The following is an 8,622-nucleotide window of genomic DNA, read 5'->3' as shown; positions in this document are numbered from 1 at the left end:
ACAAATAGTCAAAACCTTGTACTCCTGACAAGTAAAACTTGTGTTTGTATGAATAGTGGGACAAATAGTCAAAAACCTTGTACTCCTGGCAAGTAAAACTTGTGTTTGTATGATTAGTGGGACAAATAGTCAAAAACCTTGTACTCCTGACAAGTAAAACTTGTGTTTGTATGATTAGTGGGACAAATAGTCAAAAACCTTGTACTCCTGACAAGTAAAACTTGTGTTTGTATGATTAGTGGGACAAATAGTCAAAACCTTGTACTCCTGACAAGTAAAACTTGTGTTTGTATGATTAGTGGGACAAATAGTCAAAACCTTGTACTCCTGACAAGTAAAACTTGTGTTTGTATGATTAGTGGGACAAATAGTCAAAAACCTTGTACTCCTGACAAGTAAAACTTGTGTTTGTATGATTAGTGGGACAAATAGTCAAAAACCTTGTACTCCTGACAAGTAAAACTTGTGTTTGTATGATTAGTGGGACAAATAGTCAAAACCTTGTACTCCTGACAAGTAAAACTTGTGTTTGTATGATTAGTGGGACAAATAGTCAAAACCTTGTACTCCTGACAAGTAAAACTTGTGTTTGTATGATTAGTGGGACAAATAGTCAAAAACCTTGTACTCCTGACAAGTAAAACTTGTGTTTGTATGATTAGTGGGACAAATAGTCAAAAACCTTGTACTCCTGGCAAGTAAAACTTGTGTTTGTATGAATAATGGGACAAATAGTCAAAAACCTTGTACTCCTGACAAGTAAAACTTGTGTTTGTATGATTAGTGGGACAAATAGTCAAAAACCTTGTACTCCTGGCAAGTAAAACTTGTGTTTGTATGATTAGTGGGACAAATAGTCAAAACCTTGTACTCCTGACAAGTAAAACTTGTGTTTGTATGATTAGTGGGACAAATAGTCAAAACCTTGTACTCCTGACAAGTAAAACTTGTGTTTGTATGATTAGTGGGACAAATAGTCAAAAACCTTGTACTCCTGACAAGTAAAACTTGTGTTTGTATGATTAGTGGGACAAATAGTCAAAAACCTTGTACTCCTGGCAAGTAAAACTTGTGTTTGTATGATTAGTGGGACAAATAGTCAAAAACCTTGTACTCCTGACAAGTAAAACTTGTGTTTGTATGATTAGTGGGACAAATAGTCAAAAACCTTGTACTCCTGACAAGTAAAACTTGTGTTTGTATGATTATTGGGACAAATAGTCAAAAACCTTGTACTCCTGGCAAGCAAAACTTGTGTTTGTATGATTAGAGGGACAAATAGTCAAAAACCTTGTACTCCTGACAAGTAAAACTTGTGTTTGTATAATTAGTGGGACAAATAGTCAAAAACCTTGTACTCCTGACAAGTAAAACTTGTGTTTGTATGAATAGTGGGACAAATAGTCAAAACCTTGTACTCCTGGCAAGCAAAACTTGTGTTTGTATGATTAGTGGGACAAATAGTCAAAACCTTGTACTCCTGCCAAGTAAAACTTGTGTTTGTATGATTAGTGGGACAAATAGTCAACGTAACTGTTGCATTTGTGATAAAAGCACCAAATGCAACACATTTGATCTACATGTTAAAGTGCTTATTTCTATAGTGGGAAGCTTTTCAAACTTCCCACCATATGTGAAACTAAACAAGAGTTAGAGAAATGACTTAAGTGTCTGGCTCAATATCAGCCAATACAACAGAAGGTTACTCAATAAAGAGAAATACTGAAAAATGTATTTATGATGTTCAGTGATTTTCTAAAGATAGTAGTTTATAATAAAAAAATATATTTTACAGTCTGTTTCCATCCTTTCCTAGTCAAGAGCGTCCTGTGTATGGCCAAACATGGTCACCTTGATAGGCAGTTCACTTGACCTGTCTGACATGAAGGCAATCATTCTGTATATTTTTTAAAGGCAACAGTTCAAAGATTGTTGTAAATTAGTTCAAAGTAAGTCAGCAAAACAAACACAAGATGGCGACATAATTTAACCTCATAACACTTCTTTCCACAATTTATCAAATGGAGCAGTGTAATTGGAGCAAAGCATACAAGAATTACTTTTTTATATTTTAAAACACAGCTCACAGGCTATGAGCAGCCAGTATGTATGGTGACCAATTTGAAGTCCTGAATATTTTGCACACAGATGCAGCTTCAAGTACCTCCTCTTCTTAATAAATTAGGTTTATGTTATTCTTATCACCAAGAGAACAATTCAAATAATATTACAAATGAACAGCTACACTAGATGTTATCAGATTTCACACACAAACGTGGTTCTGTTACTGTGACTGTTTATTCACTCAAATCTAAAAAATAATATCTGACTTTACAAACAAACACGTGGTTCTATTCCTGTGACTGTTTATTAACTCAAATTTAAAAAATAATATCTGTCTTTACAAACACACACCTGATTCTGTTACTGTGACTGTTTATTCACTCAAATTTAAAATGTAATATCTGACTTTACAAACACGTGGTTCTGTTACTGTGACTATTTATTCATCAAACTTTCTTACCTTCTGTAACATTTTCAACTTCAGTCACTGAATTTTCCAATGATCTTGTCAAACAAGAAAGAGCTTCCACAATGTTTGTCATTTTTAAGATACCTGAAAACATTAACTTTTATTTCAAATGTTCTTACATTATACAAAAGTTTAATAACCTCACCAGTAACCATAAGCAAAGACTGAAATAACAAGATAAACATTAATACTACCTAACTTAACATACTTTTATCCATGAAAACATTTATGTTCCTAAAATGTATTTCTAGTAGCAAACTTTCACTTAATTTCTTAAGAGAATCACATTTCAAGTAATTCATTTCTTTAATCCCATATTTTTATTTAATAATTATTCTGTTACATCATTATTACAGAATGTGTACATGAATGCGTGCAAGCAATACTTGGCCCGTGTGTATAAAGGTCAAGTGACGTGTACATGAAAACGTGCAAGCAATAGTTGGCCCGTGTGTATAGAGGTCAAGCAACGTGTACATGAATGCGTGCAAGCAATACTTGGCCCGTGTGTATAGAGGTCAAGCAAAGTGTGCATGAAGGAGTGCAAGCGATACATGGCCCATGGGTATAGAGGTCAAGTAACGTGTGCATGAATGAGTGCAAGTGATACCTGGCCCATGGGTACGTACTGTGTATAGAGGTCAAGCAACGTGTGCATGAATGCGTGCAAGCGATACCTGGCCCGTGGGTATGTACTGTGTATAAAGGTCAAGCAACATGTGCATGAATACGTGGAAGCAATATCTGGCCCGTGGGTACATACTGTGTATAGAGGTCAAGCAACGTGTGCATGAATGCGTGCAAGCGATATCTGGCCCGTGGGTACATACTGTGTATAGAGGTCAAGCAACGTGTGCATGAATACTTGCAAGCAATACCTGGCCTGTGGGTACATACTGTATATAAAGGTCAAGCAACATGTGCATGTATTATTTATACAGATCAAGCAATATGTATTTAATATTATAAGTTCCAGGCAGTTCATAGCCTTTATCATAGATGTCACACCTGATGACCAGTTATCAATTGTCTGTCTTATTTGGTACTACAAACAGCCTTCTATAAAAACCCTCCAGAAATGAGGTGGCTAAATTTATGGTCTCTTTGTGCAGATTTTGGAAGACTTCTACTTGACAGTTGGATGTAAGAAGATTTTTGGAGAGTGGAAACCAAAGAATAATGAGACATAAAAAAACTTGAACTGAATGTCCAATCCACTCCTGAGAAGTTAACTAACTCACTGATCTCCATCAAATATCTCCTCTTGAGACACAACAGAATCTGACCCCATAAGGCAGTTGCCAACACTGAAATCTCCATTCCATCCTAGAGGATAATCTTCATTGGTAAGGTTAAAAATCACACTTGTGTTCAAATGGATTGAAACTCCAAAGCAGAAGGTTTGAAAACATGAATTATAGATGTGATAAACCATGCTGTTGTAGAGCTTTGCAAGATTCAAAAAGTCAGTGTAGAAAATCAAGAATTTAGAAGATCCCACAGATTTTAGAATTCCTCCAAAAACATACTGAGAAAAGGAGCTTCTCTTAAATTTCTAAAGATCAAGAAAGGAAGGAGTATTCCCTCTTACAAGGCATTTCTCTCTAAATGCTACCAACAACAAATCAACCAAGATACAAAGGAGAGAGTAGAAGCTTACAACATGACCAAAGTGGAAGCCAATAAAGGACTAAGATCCCTCAAAAGTTGGTCAAAAGACCTGTGATAGGCTCTTGACAAAAGTTGCAAAGATGATAAAAAAAACAGAAAACTGTTGTTAAGTGACAGACACATTCTGGAAAATTGACATTGTTTAAGATTAACAGTAGCATTTTGTTTTGAGCCCCAAATACGAAGTAGAAGGTCTCACCTCTAAACATCCATGTGGAGGTTCACCAGATGATAGAAAGCAAAGGCATGCTGATCCAATGAATGGGGAGAAAAAGACATGGCATCACCCCCTAAGTGATCTGGAAGGATTAATTAATCATACAAATTAGTTTCTCACAATAAAGAAGATGACAATTCATAAACCACAGGAGAAATACTCAAAATATGACATACTAGTTGTAAAAAAAGACCCAAGCAGCAAGATGCCTGTCAGTGGTTCACAAGTAAATGTCTGAGCAAAGGAGAGTGTTGCAAATCAAGTCTAATTTCTCACAAAAAAAAACCCTGATTACCCACAAACAGGAGAATAAACATCAGACCACATGTAAGACTCTATACCTTTGCATATATATTGTAGAAGCTCAACCAAGTAAAGTATTATATGATGTTTGTAGCTTCAATCTTAAAGCAATTTTTTCAGAAGTTTAAACTTCTGCTTTTTACAAACCTTACAGAAAACTTATGGTTTGGTTCTGAACATTATTTCACCAGTCAATGAAACTAAACATTCCATGTTTTACCTAATGCCATCATTAATGGCTTACACATTTCTTTTAAAAACCTAATAAAATAGAAAATACACTTATCAAATTAACGACAGATGTCTAGAATAGAGATTTCCTCCAAAAATATTAAATGACACTAAAAAATAAATTAACTTAAATTCAGGATAAACACTACCTAAATGTGACCTGAAACACTGTCCTAGAAATTACAATTGTCAGAAGTCTGAGACTGTTTCAAAATCACGAAGAATGTGCAGCAGGTTTTCTCAATCATAAAATATCTCATAACAAAGAATACGTAAACAAATACAGTTAGATATGCGTAACTTCAAAGTTTACTATTCAGTGCTTCCCTATAAATGATAAATTTATTAAAGTTATTTAATCAAATTTTAAAGTTATAAATGAGCTGATAATGTTAAATTGTGTTGAGGGCGGCCGCGGTAAAATCCAGAAATGAGTAACAAAGAAGAGCTAGAATGCTAATAGTAATACAATGCCAAGCGTAATGAATATGTTCTTTAAATGTAATTTGTATCTCCATCTTATTGTTAGCATTGGATTTTAATCAGCCTTTCAATTACTTACCTAACTGTCTGAGTTTTGGCTTTACTGAAAGTCGAAGGCCTAACAGTGTTAAACGTGTACCAATAAAACGATACATTTAATTGTAAAATACTTAAATAAAAATACGTCCTACTCAATATAAAAAAAACCTAAAGCCACCATTTTCAAACTCAGGATAAAGTCCAAACAAACAATATACATGTATATTTACTCCCTTCTCTGATCTGCCCTCACTCGTAAAATAATAATTATAATTGTTTTAAATAATTTCAATAAAGTTGTAATAATTTTCTTTTTTAGATAACCAAAACTTTCAATATTAAATTTAATCTGCCACAACAGTAAATGTAATGAAAGCATTTATTTTAATTACTAAGTTAAACTCTCTAAAGAAAATTCACGCAAAACAAAAATAACGACATATAATACTGATATTAAAAATACTATAACAATAAATAATAATAGCCCATCGCTAATGTAATAATTAAACATATTTAACGTAGAATAATTTCAGCAAATGTCGAACATGACACATAAAACTAACGGTGAATATTTCAAATTCAAATGTACATGTACGTAGGATGGATTCTTTAGAAGTATTCTGTAATAATACACGATACTAAATCCAATCCACTTAAGGACGAAGGACAAGTTTATTTCTTCAACAGCGTTTTATATACGCTGTATTCAAGGATATGTAGTGGACTAAAATAAAATGTCGCTACAACTGGGATCGACCAAAGAAACAATTTGTTAATCTGTGAAAACAGAAGTCCAGAATAAAACGTTCAAACAACTGGAATGTAAATGCTATCATTTACAAAAAACAAACAAACAAAACAGCAACAACAACAATAAGTATATCCATTTCCGGCCAGAGCTTGTTATAAACATTTTAAACAATACAACATGAAGTGTCAATGTGATTGATTTCAATAAAGAAAGAAATCAGGAAAAGTAACCCCAAGAAAAAATACCTAATTCTGAAAAACACACACAATATTCCAATATTAAAACACGGAGAGATGAATAACAATATTAATCATCAATAATTCTGAGTGTATCTCATTAACAAGCTCGTTGAAGATCAAGAAAAGGTTTTTATCTAGTAGTTAGACCACAAGATTACATCTCATGTAATTAGCTAATTTACAGAACCTTTCACAATATTAATATCTGTACGTCACTGCTAGGAAAGCTTGTATCAGTTTAATAATACAAATATATTCAAGTTTAACGTGCTTTAGTTAGAGCTTTAATTGAACTAAGTGATAGAAACAATAATAAATAATGGTAAACAAAACCATAAAATAGAAGTAGAATTCGCTATCTCACAGATAGGTCTAATTTCATAAACAACGTTTCAATAGAAATTTCTAAATAAATAACGCTAAAATCACGTAACTGCAAGAATTCTTTATTAATTTATTAGTAGAAAGCACAATAACTAATTCATGGACTAGCTTACTAACTCAAACATTGGCGAACAGACACACTAAATCGTTAAATAACTCTGATCAGAATAATTAATCAAACTCACTCAGTTTGGCAGTTATATATTGTACCAGTTTTATACATAGTACTAAACTGTTCATTAAAGGTGTTCAACAAAGTACACTAAAATTCTTAGTGACAGAATGAGATTTTTGATATTTTAGTTTCATGTGTCTAAATTCTTCATTCTCCCAGTCTTTTGGTGTGTTTTTTTTCTTTTCTAGTACTAATGGTATGCAGATTGGACAACTTCTTTTCCCTTATCCCCCTTATCTAATTGTCTTGTTACTGGATGAGTTCTCTCTCGGGGGATGGTTGCGCAAATCCAATAGTGACTTTTTGGTTAGTGATTTTCTAGAATTGGACTCGACAGGAACACTGGACTCTTCAAGCAAACCCATTTCTGATGGCAAATTCTTCCTTAACGCTGTCTTGACAAGAACCTCGGACTTTTCAATAGTCTAAATTAAGACTGATTGATTCTTCTCTAAAGTTAAATGGTTAATCTTTCTTTTACCAACAATCCTGGTGGTGTCCCTTGGCTTGGATTGCCTATTCCTCTACATCTTGTAAATCATATCATTGATTTTTGTTCAATACATAGTATGATTCTTCCCAACACCTGCTTAACTTTAAACTTTGCCCTCTAATGACGTTGGGTCGTACTCACATACTATGCCACGTCGATGGAATCCAGCATTAACATCATAGTGACTTTTGTTTAACCAGTATTTGATTTAAGACTTTCTTGAAAAAAGTCATCTATGGTATTAATGGTGTTCCTTCGTCTCTATGCATATACTGTATAAGTCTATATGAATACAAAAGGTTCAAGGGCTCTTTAATGTTCCTCATAAGCATCAGTAATGCTGAAAGATTACCTATAGCTTCATCTACAGTCATTCAATAACTCATAAGTAGCAGTGGAATGTTTCGATCCCATGTTTTCTGATATTCATCAATATAAATTTTGTAACTCTTCAACATTCTGTCAGAAGGAATTTGTCTTAGTCTTTCTGTATCCAAAAGATTTAAACACATTTCCGCAAATGGTAAAGATTCAATGTTTCTGATCTAAGGGAGAGAAATTATTTGGTGAATTTCCAATGCCTGTTTAAAAAAAGCATATAGCATATCTTTAGCTATTCATTCCTTACAGTCTTGGTTATAATGGCCATGTTTCCCACTTTTATAATAGTTATATTTTTTGTGACATTCTTTAGAAAGAGTTATATTTCCTATATAACTTTCATACAACCCACAGCAACATTTAAAACACCCACTGTCGTCCGGTTTTTTTTTTTGCTCAATGTTATATAATTAGTTATTTAGCTTACACTTTCAGTGCTTTTAAACTATCGATACTGAACTAGTGTTTCAATACCATTTTAGCTAATTATCCAGTAACTGTTAGATGGAGCCTTTAGTTGTTTAGCTGTGGATATTGTAGTCAGTTGTAACATTCTTAGCAACACTTAATGTGGTAATTTGACACACTTTAAATAGTAGTTTCTGTGGTGTGTTTGAACAGGTTTAACAATATTTGTTGTGGCCTGTTGTAACACATTATTGATTGGTTAACTTAGCTTGATGGAACAAATTATTTATTGGTTATTTAGTCATATTAAGGAG

The 8,622-nt window shown here is 33.4% G+C and overlaps 1 long non-coding RNA gene across 2 annotated transcripts; it reads right to left on the bottom strand.

The window, feature by feature from the left end:
* Positions 1-318: 318 nt before the first annotated feature.
* LOC143226906 (uncharacterized) lies at positions 319-5,850 on the bottom strand. Of its 2 annotated transcripts, XR_013014808.1 has the most exons (3): positions 5,518-5,732; positions 4,404-4,503; positions 2,528-2,617 (listed from the first exon to the last, which is right to left on the bottom strand). It is a non-coding gene; the product is annotated as an uncharacterized LOC143226906 (long non-coding RNA). The 2 variants fall into 2 exon arrangements; XR_013014809.1 differs by lacking the exon at positions 4,404-4,503 and having other exon boundaries at positions 319-2,617; positions 5,518-5,850.
* Positions 5,851-8,622: the final 2,772 nt, after the last annotated feature.

The sequence above is a fragment of the Tachypleus tridentatus genome, chromosome 9 (assembly GCF_004210375.1).
Source record: "Tachypleus tridentatus isolate NWPU-2018 chromosome 9, ASM421037v1, whole genome shotgun sequence".
In the NCBI taxonomy this organism is placed as follows: Eukaryota; Metazoa; Arthropoda; class Merostomata; order Xiphosura; family Limulidae; genus Tachypleus; species Tachypleus tridentatus.
This window is presented reverse-complemented; position numbering and strand designations above follow the sequence as displayed.